We start from the raw sequence: 12,351 nt of genomic DNA, 5'->3' as shown, positions 1-12,351 counted from the left end.
AAAGGGTCATTTTTCACTGCGAAATTGAGGTGTGACCACGTTGCGTTTTGCGCCGTTACCTGTCGCGGGCACTAGGCCGACCCACACAAGTGACGTACCGTTTTTCTCGTAAGACTTTGGGTAACGCGGGGTGGTGGAAATTTGTGGATCCACGCAGATTCCGGAACTTTCCACGACAGAAATGTGGGGGAAATGTGATTTTTTTGACAATTTTTTAGGTTTGCAAGGGATTCTGGGTAACAGACCCTGGTGGGAGGCAGTCAAGTCACCCCATCCTGGATTCCCCTGGGTGTCTAGTTTTCAAAAATGTATAGGTTTGCTAGATTTCCCAAGGTGCCTGCAGAGCTAGGGTTCAAAAACTACAGCTAGACATTTTGCCAAAGAAGGGTCATTTTTCACTGCGAAATTGAGGTGTGACCACGTTGCGTTTTGCGCCGTTACCTGTCGCGGGCACTAGGCCGACCCACACAAGTGAGGTACCGTTTTTCTCGTAAGACTTTGGGGAACGCGGGGTGGGTGGAAATTTGTGGATCCACGCAGATTCCGGAACTTTCCACGACAGAAATGTGGGGGAAATGTGGTTTTATTGACAATTTTTTAGGTTTGCAAGGGATTCTGGGTAACAGACCCTGGTGGGAGGCAGTCAAGTCACCCCATCCTGGATTCCCCTGGGTGTCTAGTTTTCAAAAATGTATAGGTTTGCTAGATTTCCCAAGGTGCCCGCAGAGCTAGGGTTCAAAAACTACAGCTAGACATTTTGCCAAAAAAGGGTCATTTTTCACTGCGAAATTGAGGTGTGACCACGTTGCGTTTTGCGCCGTTACCTGTCGCGGGCACTAGGCCGACCCAAACAAGTGAGGTACCGTTTCTCTCGTAAGACTTTGGGGAACGCGGGGTGGGTGGAAATTTGTGGATCCACGCAGATTCCGGAACTTTCCACGACAGAAATGTGGGGGAAATGTGGTTTTTTTGACAATTTTTTAGGTTTGCAAGGGATTCTGGGTAACAGACCCTGGAGGGAGGCAGTCAAGTCACCACATCCTGGATTCCCCTGGGTGTCTAGTTTTCAAAAATGGATAGGTTTGCTAGGTTTCCCAAGGTGCCCGCAGAGCTAGGGTTCAAAAACTACAGCTAGTCATTTTGCCAAAAAGGGTAATTTTTCACTGCGAAATTGAGGTGTGACCACGTTGCGTTTTGCGCCGCTTCCTGTCGCGGGCACTAGGCCGACCCACACAAGTGAGGTACCGTTTTTCTCGTAAGACTTTGGGGAACGCGGGGTGGGTGGTAATTTGTGGATCCACGCAGATTCCGGAACTTTCCACGACAGAAATGTGGGGAAAATGTGTTTTTTTTGACAATCTTTTAGGTTTGCAAGGGATTCTGGGTAACAGACCCTGGTGGGAGGCAGTCAAGTCACCCCATCCTGGATTCCCATGGGTGTCTAGTTTTCAAAAATGTATAGGTTTGCTAGGTTTCCCAAGGTGCCCGCAGAACTAGGGTTCAAAAACTACAGCTAGTCATTTTGCCAAAAAAGGGTCATTTTTCACTGCGAAATTGAGGTGTGACCACGTTGCGTTTTGCGCCGTTACCTGTTGCGGGCACTAGGCCGACCCACACAAGTGAGGTACCGTTTCTCTCGTAAGACTTTGGGGAACGCGGGGTGGGTGGAAATTTGTGGATCCACGCAGATTCCGGAACTTTCCACGACAGAAATGTGGGGGAAATGTGTTTTTTTTGACAGTTTTTTAGGTTTGCAAGGGATTCTGGGTAACAGACCCTGGTGGGAGGCAGTCAAGTCACCACATCCTGGATTCCCCTGGGTGTCTAGTTTTCAAAAATGGATAGGTTTGCTAGGTTTCCCAAGGTGCCCGCAGAGCTAGGGTTCAAAAACTACAGCCAGTCATTTTGCCAAAAAGGGTAATTTTTCACTGCGAAATTGAGGTGTGACCACGTTGCGTTTTGCGCCATTACCTGTCGCGGGCACTAGGCCGACCCACACAAGTGAGGCACCGTTTTTCTCATAAGACTTTGGGGAACGCGGGGTGGGTGGAAATTTGTGGATCCACACAGATTCCGGAACTTTCCACCACAGAAATGTGGGGAAAATGTGTTTTTTTTGACAATTTTTTAGGTTTGCAATGGATTCTGGGTAACAGACCCTGGTGGGAGGCAGTCAAGTCACCCCATCCTGGATTCCCCTGGGTGTCTAGTTTTCAAAAATGGATAGGTTTGCTAGGTTTCCCAAGGTGCCCGCAGAGCTAGGGTTCAAAAACTACAGCTAGTCATTTTGCCAAAAAGGGTCATTTTTCACTGCGAAATTGAGGTGTGACCATGTTGTGTTTTGCGCCGTTTCCTGTCGCGGGCACTAGGCCGACCCACACAAGTGAGGTACCGTTTTTCTCGTAAGACTTTGGGGAACGCGGGGTGGGTAGTAATTTGTGGATCCACGCAGATTCCGGAACTCTCCACGACAGATTTGTGGGGAAAATGTGGGTTTTTTGACAATTTTTTAGGTTTGCAAGGGATTCTGGGTAACAGACCCTGGTGGGAGGCAGTCAAGTCACCCCATCCTGGATTCCCATGGGTGTCTAGTTTTCAGAAATATATAGGTCTGCTAGGTTTCCCAAGGTGCCCGCAGAACTAGGGTTCAAAAACTACAGCTAGTCATTTTGCCAAAAAAGGGTCATTTTTACTGCGAAATTGAGGTGTGACCACGTTGCGTTTTGCGCCGGTTCCTGTCGCGGGCACTAGGCCGACCCACACAAGTGAGGTACCATTTTTCTCGTAAGACTTTGGGGACCGCGGGGTGGGTGGACATTTGTGGATCCACGCAGATTCCGGAACTTTCCACGACAGAAATGTGGAGAAAATGTTTTTTTTTTCACAATTTTTAGGTTTGCAAGGGATTCTGGGTAACAGACCCTGGTGGGAGGCAGTCAAGTCACCCCATCCTGGATTCCCCTGCGTGTCTAGTTTTCAAAAATGTATAGGTTTGCTAGGTTTCCCAAGGTGCCCGCAGAGCTAGGGTTCAAAAACTACAGCTAGACATTTTGCCAAAAAAGGGTCATTTTTCACTGCGAAATTGAGGTGTGACCACGTTGCGTTTTGCGCCGTTTCCTGTCGCGGGCACTAGGCCGACCCACACAAGTGAGGTACCGTTTTTCTCATAAGACTTTGGGGAACGCGGGGTGGGTGGAAATTTGTGGATCCACGCAGATTCCGGAACTTTTCACGACAGAAATGTGGGGAAAATATGTTTTTTTTGACAATTTTTTAGGTTTGCAAGGGATTCTGGGTAACAGACCCTGGTGGGAGGCAGTCAAGTCACCCCATCCTGGATTCCCCAGGGTGTCTAGTTTTCAAAAATGTATAGGTTTGCTAGGTTTCCCAAGGTGCCCGCAGAGCTAGGGTTCAACAACTACAGCTAGACATTTTGCCAAAAAAGGGTCATTTTTCACTGCGAAATTGAGGTGTGACCACGTTGCGTTTTGCGCCGTTTCCTGTCGCGGGCACTAGGCCGACCCACACAAGTGAGGTACTGTTTTTCTCATAAGACTTTGGGGAACGCGGGGTGGGTGGAAATTTGTGGATCCACGCAGATTCCGGAACTTTCCACGACAGAAATGTGGGGAAAATGTGTTTTTTTGGACAATTTTTTAGGTTTGCAAGGGATTCTGGGTAACAGACCCTGGTGGGAGGCAGTCAAGTCACCCCATCCTGAATTCCCCTGGGTGTCTAGTTTTCAAAAATGTATAGGTTTGCTAGGTTTCCCAAGGTGCCCGCAGAGCTAGGGTTCAAAAACTACAGCTAGTCATTTTGCCAAAAAGGGTAATTTTTCACAGCGAAATTGAGGTGTGACCACGTTGCGTTTTGCGCCGTTTCCTGTTGCGGGCACTAGGCCGACCCACACAAGTGAGGTACCATTTTTCTCGTAAGACTTTGGGGAACGCCGGGTGGGTGGTAATTTGCGGATCCACGCAGATTCCGGAACTTTCCACAACAGAAATGTGGGGAAAATGTGTTTTTTTTGACAATTTTTTAGGTTTGCAAGGGATTCTGGGTAACAGACCCTGGTGGGAGGCAGTCAAGTCACCCCATCCTGGATTCCCCTGGGTGTCTAGTTTTCAAAAATGTATAGGTTTGCTAGATTTCCCAAGGTGCCCGCAGAGCTAGGGTTCAAAAACTACAGCTAGACATTTTGCCAAAAAAGGGTCATTTTTCACTGCGAAATTGAGGTGTGACCACGTTGCGTTTTGCGCCGTTTCCTGTCGCGGGCACTAGGCCGACCCACACAAGTGAGGTACCGTTTTTCTCATAAGACTTTGGGGAACGCGGGGTGGGTGGAAATTTGTGGATCCACGCAGATTCCGGAACTTTCCTCGACAGAAATGTGGGGAAATGTGTTTTTTTGGACAATTTTTTAGGTTTGCAAGGGATTCTGGGTAACAGACCCTGGTGGGAGGCAGTCAAGTCACCCCATCCTGGATTCCCCTGGGTGTCTAGTTTTCAAAAATGTATAGGTTTGCTAGATTTCCCAAGGTGCCCGCAGAGCTAGGGTTCAAAAACTACAGCTAGACATTTTGCCAAAAAAGGGTCATTTTTTACTGCGAAATTGAGGTGTGACCACGTTGCGTTTTGCGCCGTTACCTGTCGCGGGCACTAGGCCGACCCACACAAGTGAGGTACCGTTTTTCTCGTAAGACTATGGGGAACGCGGGGTGGGTGGAAATTTGTGGATCCACGCAGATTCCGGAACTTTCCACGACAGAAATGTGGGGGAAATGTGGTTTTATTGACAATTTTTTAGGTTTGCAAGGGATTCTGGGTAACAGACCCTGGTGGGAGGCAGTCAAGTCACCCCATCCTGGATTCCCCTGGGTGTCTAGTTTTCAAAAATGTATAGGTTTGCTAGATTTCCCAAGGTGCCCGCAGAGCTAGGGTTCAAAAACTACAGCTAGACATTTTGCCAAAAAAGGGTCATTTTTCACTGCGAAATTGAGGTGTGACCACGTTGCGTTTTGCGCCGTTACCTGTCGCGGGCACTAGGCCGACCCAAACAAGTGAGGTACCGTTTCTCTCGTAAGACTTTGGGGAACGCGGGGTGGGTGGAAATTTGTGGATCCACGCAGATTCCGGAACTTTCCACGACAGAAATGTGGGGGAAATGTGGTTTTTTTGACAATTTTTTAGGTTTGCAAGGGATTCTGGGTAACAGACCCTGGAGGGAGGCAGTCAAGTCACCACATCCTGGATTCCCCTGGGTGTCTAGTTTTCAAAAATGGATAGGTTTGCTAGGTTTCCCAAGGTGCCCGCAGAGCTAGGGTTCAAAAACTACAGCTAGTCATTTTGCCAAAAAGGGTAATTTTTCACTGCGAAATTGAGGTGTGACCACGTTGCGTTTTGCGCCGTTTCCTGTCGCGGGCACTAGGCCGACCCACACAAGTGAGGTACCGTTTTTCTCGTAAGACTTTGGGGAACGCGGGGTGGGTGGTAATTTGTGGATCCACGCAGATTCCAGAACTTTCCACGACAGAAATGTGGGGAAAATGTGTTTTTTTTGACAATTTTTTAGGTTTGCAAGGGATTCTGGGTAACAGACCCTGGTGGGAGGCAGTCAAGTCACCCCATCCTGGATTCCCATGGGTGTCTAGTTTTCAAAAATGTATAGGTTTGCTAGGTTTCCCAAGGTGCCCGCAGAACTAGGGTTCAAAAACTACAGCTAGTCATTTTGCCAAAAAAGGGTCATTTTTCACTGCGAAATTGAGGTGTGACCACGTTGCGTTTTGCGCCGTTACCTGTTGCGGGCACTAGGCCGACCCACACAAGTGAGGTACCGTTTCTCTCGTAAGACTTTGGGGAACGCGGGGTGGGTGGAAATTTGTGGATCCACGCAGATTCCGGAACTTTCCACGACAGAAATGTGGGGGAAATGTGTTTTTTTTGATAGTTTTTTAGGTTTGCAAGGGATTCTGGGTAACAGACCCTGGTGGGAGGCAGTCAAGTCACCACATCCTGGATTCCCCTGGGTGTCTAGTTTTCAAAAATGGATAGGTTTGCTAGGTTTCCCAAGGTGCCCGCAGAGCTAGGGTTCAAAAACTACAGCCAGTCATTTTGCCAAAAAGGGTAATTTTTCACTGCGAAATTGAGGTGTGACCACGTTGCGTTTTGCGCCATTACCTGTCGCGGGCACTAGGCCGACCCACACAAGTGAGGCACCGTTTTTCTCATAAGACTTTGGGGAACGCGGGGTGGGTGGAAATTTGTGGATCCACACAGATTCCGGAACTTTCCACCACAGAAATGTGGGGAAAATATGTTTTTTTTGACAATTTTTTAGGTTTGCAATGGATTCTGGGTAACAGACCCTGGTGGGAGGCAGTCAAGTCACCCCATCCTGGATTCCCCTGGGTGTCTAGTTTTCAAAAATGGATAGGTTTGCTAGGTTTCCCAAGGTGCCCGCAGAGCTAGGGTTCAAAAACTACAGCTAGTCATTTTGCCAAAAAGGGTCATTTTTCACTGCGAAATTGAGGTGTGACCACGTTGTGTTTTGCGCCGTTTCCTGTCGCGGGCACTAGGCCGACCCACACAAGTGAGGTACCGTTTTTCTCGTAAGACTTTGGGGAACGCGGGGTGGGTAGTAATTTATGGATCCACGCAGATTCCGGAACTCTCCACGACAGATTTGTGGGGAAAATGTGGGTTTTTTGACAATTTTTTAGGTTTGCAAAGGATTCTGGGTAACAGACCCTGGTGGGAGGCAGTCAAGTCACCCCATCCTGGATTCCCATGGGTGTCTAGTTTTCAGAAATATATAGGTCTGCTAGGTTTCCCAAGGTGCCCGCAGAACTAGGGTTCAAAAACTACAGCTAGTCATTTTGCCAAAAAAGGGTCATTTTTACTGCGAAATTGAGGTGTGACCACGTTGCGTTTTGCGCCGGTTCCTGTCGCGGGCACTAGGCCGACCCACACAAGTGAGGTACCGTTTTTCTCGTAAGACTTTGGGGACCGCGGGGTGGGTGGACATTTGTGGATCCACGCAGATTCCGGAACTTTCCACGACAGAAATGTGGAGAAAATGTTTTTTTTTTCACAATTTTTAGGTTTGCAAGGGATTCTGGGTAACAGACCCTGGTGGGAGGCAGTCAAGTCACCCCATCCTGGATTCCCCTGCGTGTCTAGTTTTCAAAAATGTATAGGTTTGCTAGGTTTCCCAAGGTGCCCGCAGAGCTAGGGTTCAAAAACTACAGCTAGACATTTTGCCAAAAAAGGGTCATTTTTCACTGCGAAATTGAGGTGTGACCACGTTGCGTTTTGCGCCGTTTCCTGTCGCGGGCACTAGGCCGACCCACACAAGTGAGGTACCGTTTTTCTCATAAGACTTTGGGGAACGCGGGGTGGGTGGAAATTTGTGGATCCACGCAGATTCCGGAACTTTTCACGACAGAAATGTGGGGAAAATATGTTTTTTTTGACAATTTTTTAGGTTTGCAAGGGATTCTGGGTAACAGACCCTGGTGGGAGGCAGTCAAGTCACCCCATCCTGGATTCCCCAGGGTGTCTAGTTTTCAAAAATGTATAGGTTTGCTAGGTTTCCCAAGGTGCCCGCAGAGCTAGGGTTCAACAACTACAGCTAGACATTTTGCCAAAAAAGGGTCATTTTTCACTGCGAAATTGAGGTGTGACCACGTTGCGTTTTGCGCCGTTTCCTGTCGCGGGCACTAGGCCGACCCACACAAGTGAGGTACCGTTTTTCTCATAAGACTTTGGGGAACGCGGGGTGGGTGGAAATTTGTGGATCCACGCAGATTCCGGAACTTTCCACGACAGAAATGTGGGGAAAATGTGTTTTTTTGGACAATTTTTTAGGTTTGCAAGGGATTCTGGGTAACAGACCCTGGTGGGAGGCAGTCAAGTCACCCCATCCTGAATTCCCCTGGGTGTCTAGTTTTCAAAAATGTATAGGTTTGCTAGGTTTCCCAAGGTGCCCGCAGAGCTAGGGTTCAAAAACTACAGCTAGTCATTTTGCCAAAAAGGGTAATTTTTCACAGCGAAATTGAGGTGTGACCACGTTGCGTTTTGCGCCGTTTCCTGTTGCGGGCACTAGGCCGACCCACACAAGTGAGGTACCATTTTTCTCGTAAGACTTTGGGGAACGCCGGGTGGGTGGTAATTTGCGGATCCACGCAGATTCCGGAACTTTCCACAACAGAAATGTGGGGAAAATGTGTTTTTTTTGACAATTTTTTAGGTTTGCAAGGGATTCTGGGTAACAGACCCTGGTGGGAGGCAGTCAAGTCACCCCATCCTGGATTCCCCTGGGTGTCTAGTTTTCAAAAATGTATAGGTTTGCTAGATTTCCCAAGGTGCCCGCAGAGCTAGGGTTCAAAAACTACAGCTAGACATTTTGCCAAAAAGGGTCATTTTTCACTGCGAAATTGAGGTGTGACCACGTTGCGTTTTGCGCCGTTTCCTGTCGCGGGCACTAGGCCGACCCACACAAGTGAGGTACCGTTTTTCTCATAAGACTTTGGGGAACGCGGGGTGGGTGGAAATTTGTGGATCCACGCAGATTCCGGAACTTTCCTCGACAGAAATGTGGGGAAATGTGTTTTTTTGGACAATTTTTTAGGTTTGCAAGGGATTCTGGGTAACAGACCCTGGTGGGAGGCAGTCAAGTCACCCCATCCTGGATTCCCCTGGGTGTCTAGTTTTCAAAAATGTATAGGTTTGCTAGATTTCCCAAGGTGCCCGCAGAGCTAGGGTTCAAAAACTACAGCTAGACATTTTGCCAAAAAAGGGTCATTTTTTACTGCGAAATTGAGGTGTGACCACGTTGCGTTTTGCGCCGTTACCTGTCGCGGGCACTAGGCCGACCCACACAAGTGAGGTACCGTTTTTCTCGTAAGACTATGGGGAACGCGGGGTGGGTGGAAATTTGTGGATCCACGCAGATTCCGGAACTTTCCACGACAGAAATGTGGGGGAAATGTGGTTTTATTGACAATTTTTTAGGTTTGCAAGGGATTCTGGGTAACAGACCCTGGTGGGAGGCAGTCAAGTCACCCCATCCTGGATTCCCCTGGGTGTCTAGTTTTCAAAAATGTATAGGTTTTCTAGGTTTCCCAAGGTGCCCGCAGAGCTAGGGTTAAAAAACTACAGCTAGTCATTTTGCCAAAAAGGGTAATTTTTCACTGCGAAATTGAGGTGTGACCACGTTGCGTTTTGCGCCGTTTCCTGTCTCGGGCACTAGGCCGACCCACACAAGTGAGGTACCGTTTTTCTCGTAAGACTTTGGGGACCGCGGGGTGGGTGGACATTTGTGGATCCACGGATTCCGGAACTTTACACGACAGAAATGTGGAGAAAATGTGTTTTTTTTCACAATTTTTTAGGTTTGCAAGGGATTCTGGGTAACAGACCCTGGTGGGAGGCAGTCAAGTCACCCCATCCTGAATTCCCCTGCGTGTCTAGTTTTCAAAAATGTATAGGTTTGCTAGGTTTCCCAAGGTGCCCGCAGAGCTAGGGTTCAAAAACTACAGCTAGACATTTTGCCAAAAAAGGGTCATTTTTCACTGCGAAATTGAGGTGTGACCACGTTGCGTTTTGTGCAAATTTCCTGTCGCGGGCACTAGGCCGACCCACACAAGTGAGGTACCGTTTTTCTCATAAGACTTTGGGGAACGCGGGGTGGGTGGAAATTTGTGGATCCACGCAGATTCCGGAACTTTTCACGACAGAAATGTGGGAAAATGTGGTTTTTTTGACAATTTTTTAGGTTTGCAAGGGATTCTGGGTAACAGACCCTGGTGGGAGGCAGTCAAGTCACCCCATCCTGGATTCCCCTGGGTGGCTAGTTTTCAAAAATGTATAGGTTTGCTAGATTTCCCAAGGTGCCCGCAGAGCTAGGGTTCAAAAACTACAGCTAGACATTTTGCCAAAAAAGGGTCATTTTTCACTGCGAAATTGAGGTGTGACCACGTTGCGTTTTGCGCCGTTACCTGTCGCGGGCACTAGGTCGACCCACACAAGTGAGGTACCGTTTTTCTCGTAAGACTTTGGGGACCGCGGGGTGGGTGGACATTTGTGGATCCACGCAGATTCCGGAACTTTCCACAACAGAAATGTGGAGAAAATGTGTTTTTTTTCACAATTTTTTAGGTTTGCAAGGGATTCTGGGTAACAGACCCTGGTGGGAGGCAGTCAAGTCACCCCATCCTGGATTCCCCTGCATGTCTAGTTTTCAAAAAGGTATAGGTTTGCTAGGTTTCCCAAGGTGCCCGCAGAGCTAGGGTTCAAAAACTACAGCTAGACATTTTGCCAAAAAAGGGTCATTTTTCACTGCGAAATTGAGGTGTGACCACGTTGCGTTTTGTGCCGTTTCCTGTCGCGGGCACTAGGCCGACCCACACAAGTGAGGTACCGTTTTTCTCATAAGACTTTGGGGAACGCGGGGTGGGTGGAAATTTGTGTATCCACGCAGATTCCGGAACTTTCCACGACAGAAATGTGGGGAAAATGTGTTTTTTTGGACAATTTTTTAGGTTTGCAAGGGATTCTGGGTAACAGACCCTGGTGGGAGGCAGTCAAGTCACCCCATCCTGGATTCCCCTGGGTGTCTAGTTTTCAAAAATGTATAGGTTTGCTAGGTTTCCCAAGGTGCCCGCAGAGCTAGGGTTAAAAAACTACAGCTAGTCATTTTGCCAAAAAGGGTAATTTTTCACTGCGAAATTGAGGTGTGACCACGTTGCGTTTTGCGCCGTTACCTGTCGCGGGCACTAGGCCGACCCACACAAGTGAGGTACCGTTTCTCTCGTAAGACTTTGGGGAAAGCGAGGTGGGTGGAAATTTGTGGATCCACGCAGATTCCGGAACTTTCCACGACAGAAATGTGGGGGAAATGTGGTTTTTTTGACAATTTTTTAGGTTTGCAAGGGATTCTGGGTAACAGACCCTGGTGGGAGGCAGTCAAGTCACCCCATCCTGGATTCCCCTGGGTGGCTAGTTTTCAAAAATGTATAGGTTTGCTAGGTTTCCCAAGGTGCCCGCAGAGCTAGGGTTAAAAAACTACAGCTAGTCATTTTGCCAAAAAGGGTAATTTTTCACTGCGAAATTGAGGTGTGACCACGTTGCGTTTTGCGCCGTTTCCTGTCGCGGGCACTAGGCCGACCCACACAAGTGAGGTACCGTTTTTCTCGTAAGACTTTGGGGAACGCGGGGTGGGTGGAAATTTGTGGATCCACGCAGATTCCGGAACTTTCCACGACAGAAATGTGGGGGAAATGTGTTTTTTTTGACAATTTTTTAGGTTTGCAAGGGATTCTGGGTAACGGACCCTGGTGGGAGGCAGTCAAGTCACCCCATCCTGGATTCCCATGGGTGTCTAGTTTTCAAAAATGTATAGGTTTGCTAGATTTCCCAAGGTGCCCGCAGAGCTAGGGTTCAAAAACTACAGCTAGACATTTTGCCAAAAAAGGGTCATTTTTCACTGCGAAATTGAGGTGTGACCACGTTGCGTTTTGCGCCGTTACCTGTCGCGGGCACTAGGCCGACCCACACAAGGGTCGTACCGTTTTTCTCGTAAGACTTTGGGTAACGCGGGGTGGTGGAAATTTGTGGATCCACGCAGATTCCGGAACTTTCCACGACAGAAATGTGGGGGAAATGTGATTTTTTTGACAATTTTTTAGGTTTGCAAGGGATTCTGGGTAACAGACCCTGGTGGGAGGCAGTCAAGTCACCCCATCCTGGATTTCCCTGGGTGTCTAGTTTTCAAAAATGTATAGGTTTGCTAGATTTCCCAAGGTGCCCGCAGAGCTAGGGTTCAAAAACTACAGCTAGACATTTTGCCAAAAAAGGGTCATTTTTCACTGCGAAATTGAGGTGTGACCACGTTGCGTTTTGCGCCGTTACCTGTCGCGGGCACTAGGCCGACCCACACAAGTGAGGTACCGTTTTTCTCGTAAGACTTTGGGGAACGCGGGGTGGGTGGAAATTTGTGGATCCACGCAGATTCCGGAACTTTCCACAACAGAAATGTGGGGGAAATGTGGTTTTATTGACAATTTTTTAGGTTTGCAAGGGATTCTGGGTAACAGACCCTGGTGGGAGGCAGTCAAGTCACCCCATCCTGGATTCCCCTGGGTGTCTAGTTTTCAAAAATGTATAGGTTTGCTAGATTTCCCAAGGTGCCCGCAGAGCTAGGGTTCAAAAACTACAGCTAGACATTTTGCCAAAAAAGGGTCATTTTTCACTGCGAAATTGAGGTGTGACCACGTTGCGTTTTGCGCCGTTACCTGTCGCGGGCACTAGGCCGACCCAAACAAGTGAGGTACCGTTTCTCTCGTAAGACTT

Source organism: Triturus cristatus, chromosome 1_1 (genome assembly GCF_964204655.1).
Source record: "Triturus cristatus chromosome 1_1, aTriCri1.1, whole genome shotgun sequence".
Classification (NCBI taxonomy): Eukaryota; Metazoa; Chordata; class Amphibia; order Caudata; family Salamandridae; genus Triturus; species Triturus cristatus.
The sequence above is the reverse complement of the archived record's forward strand: the minus strand, read 5'-3'. Positions refer to the sequence as shown.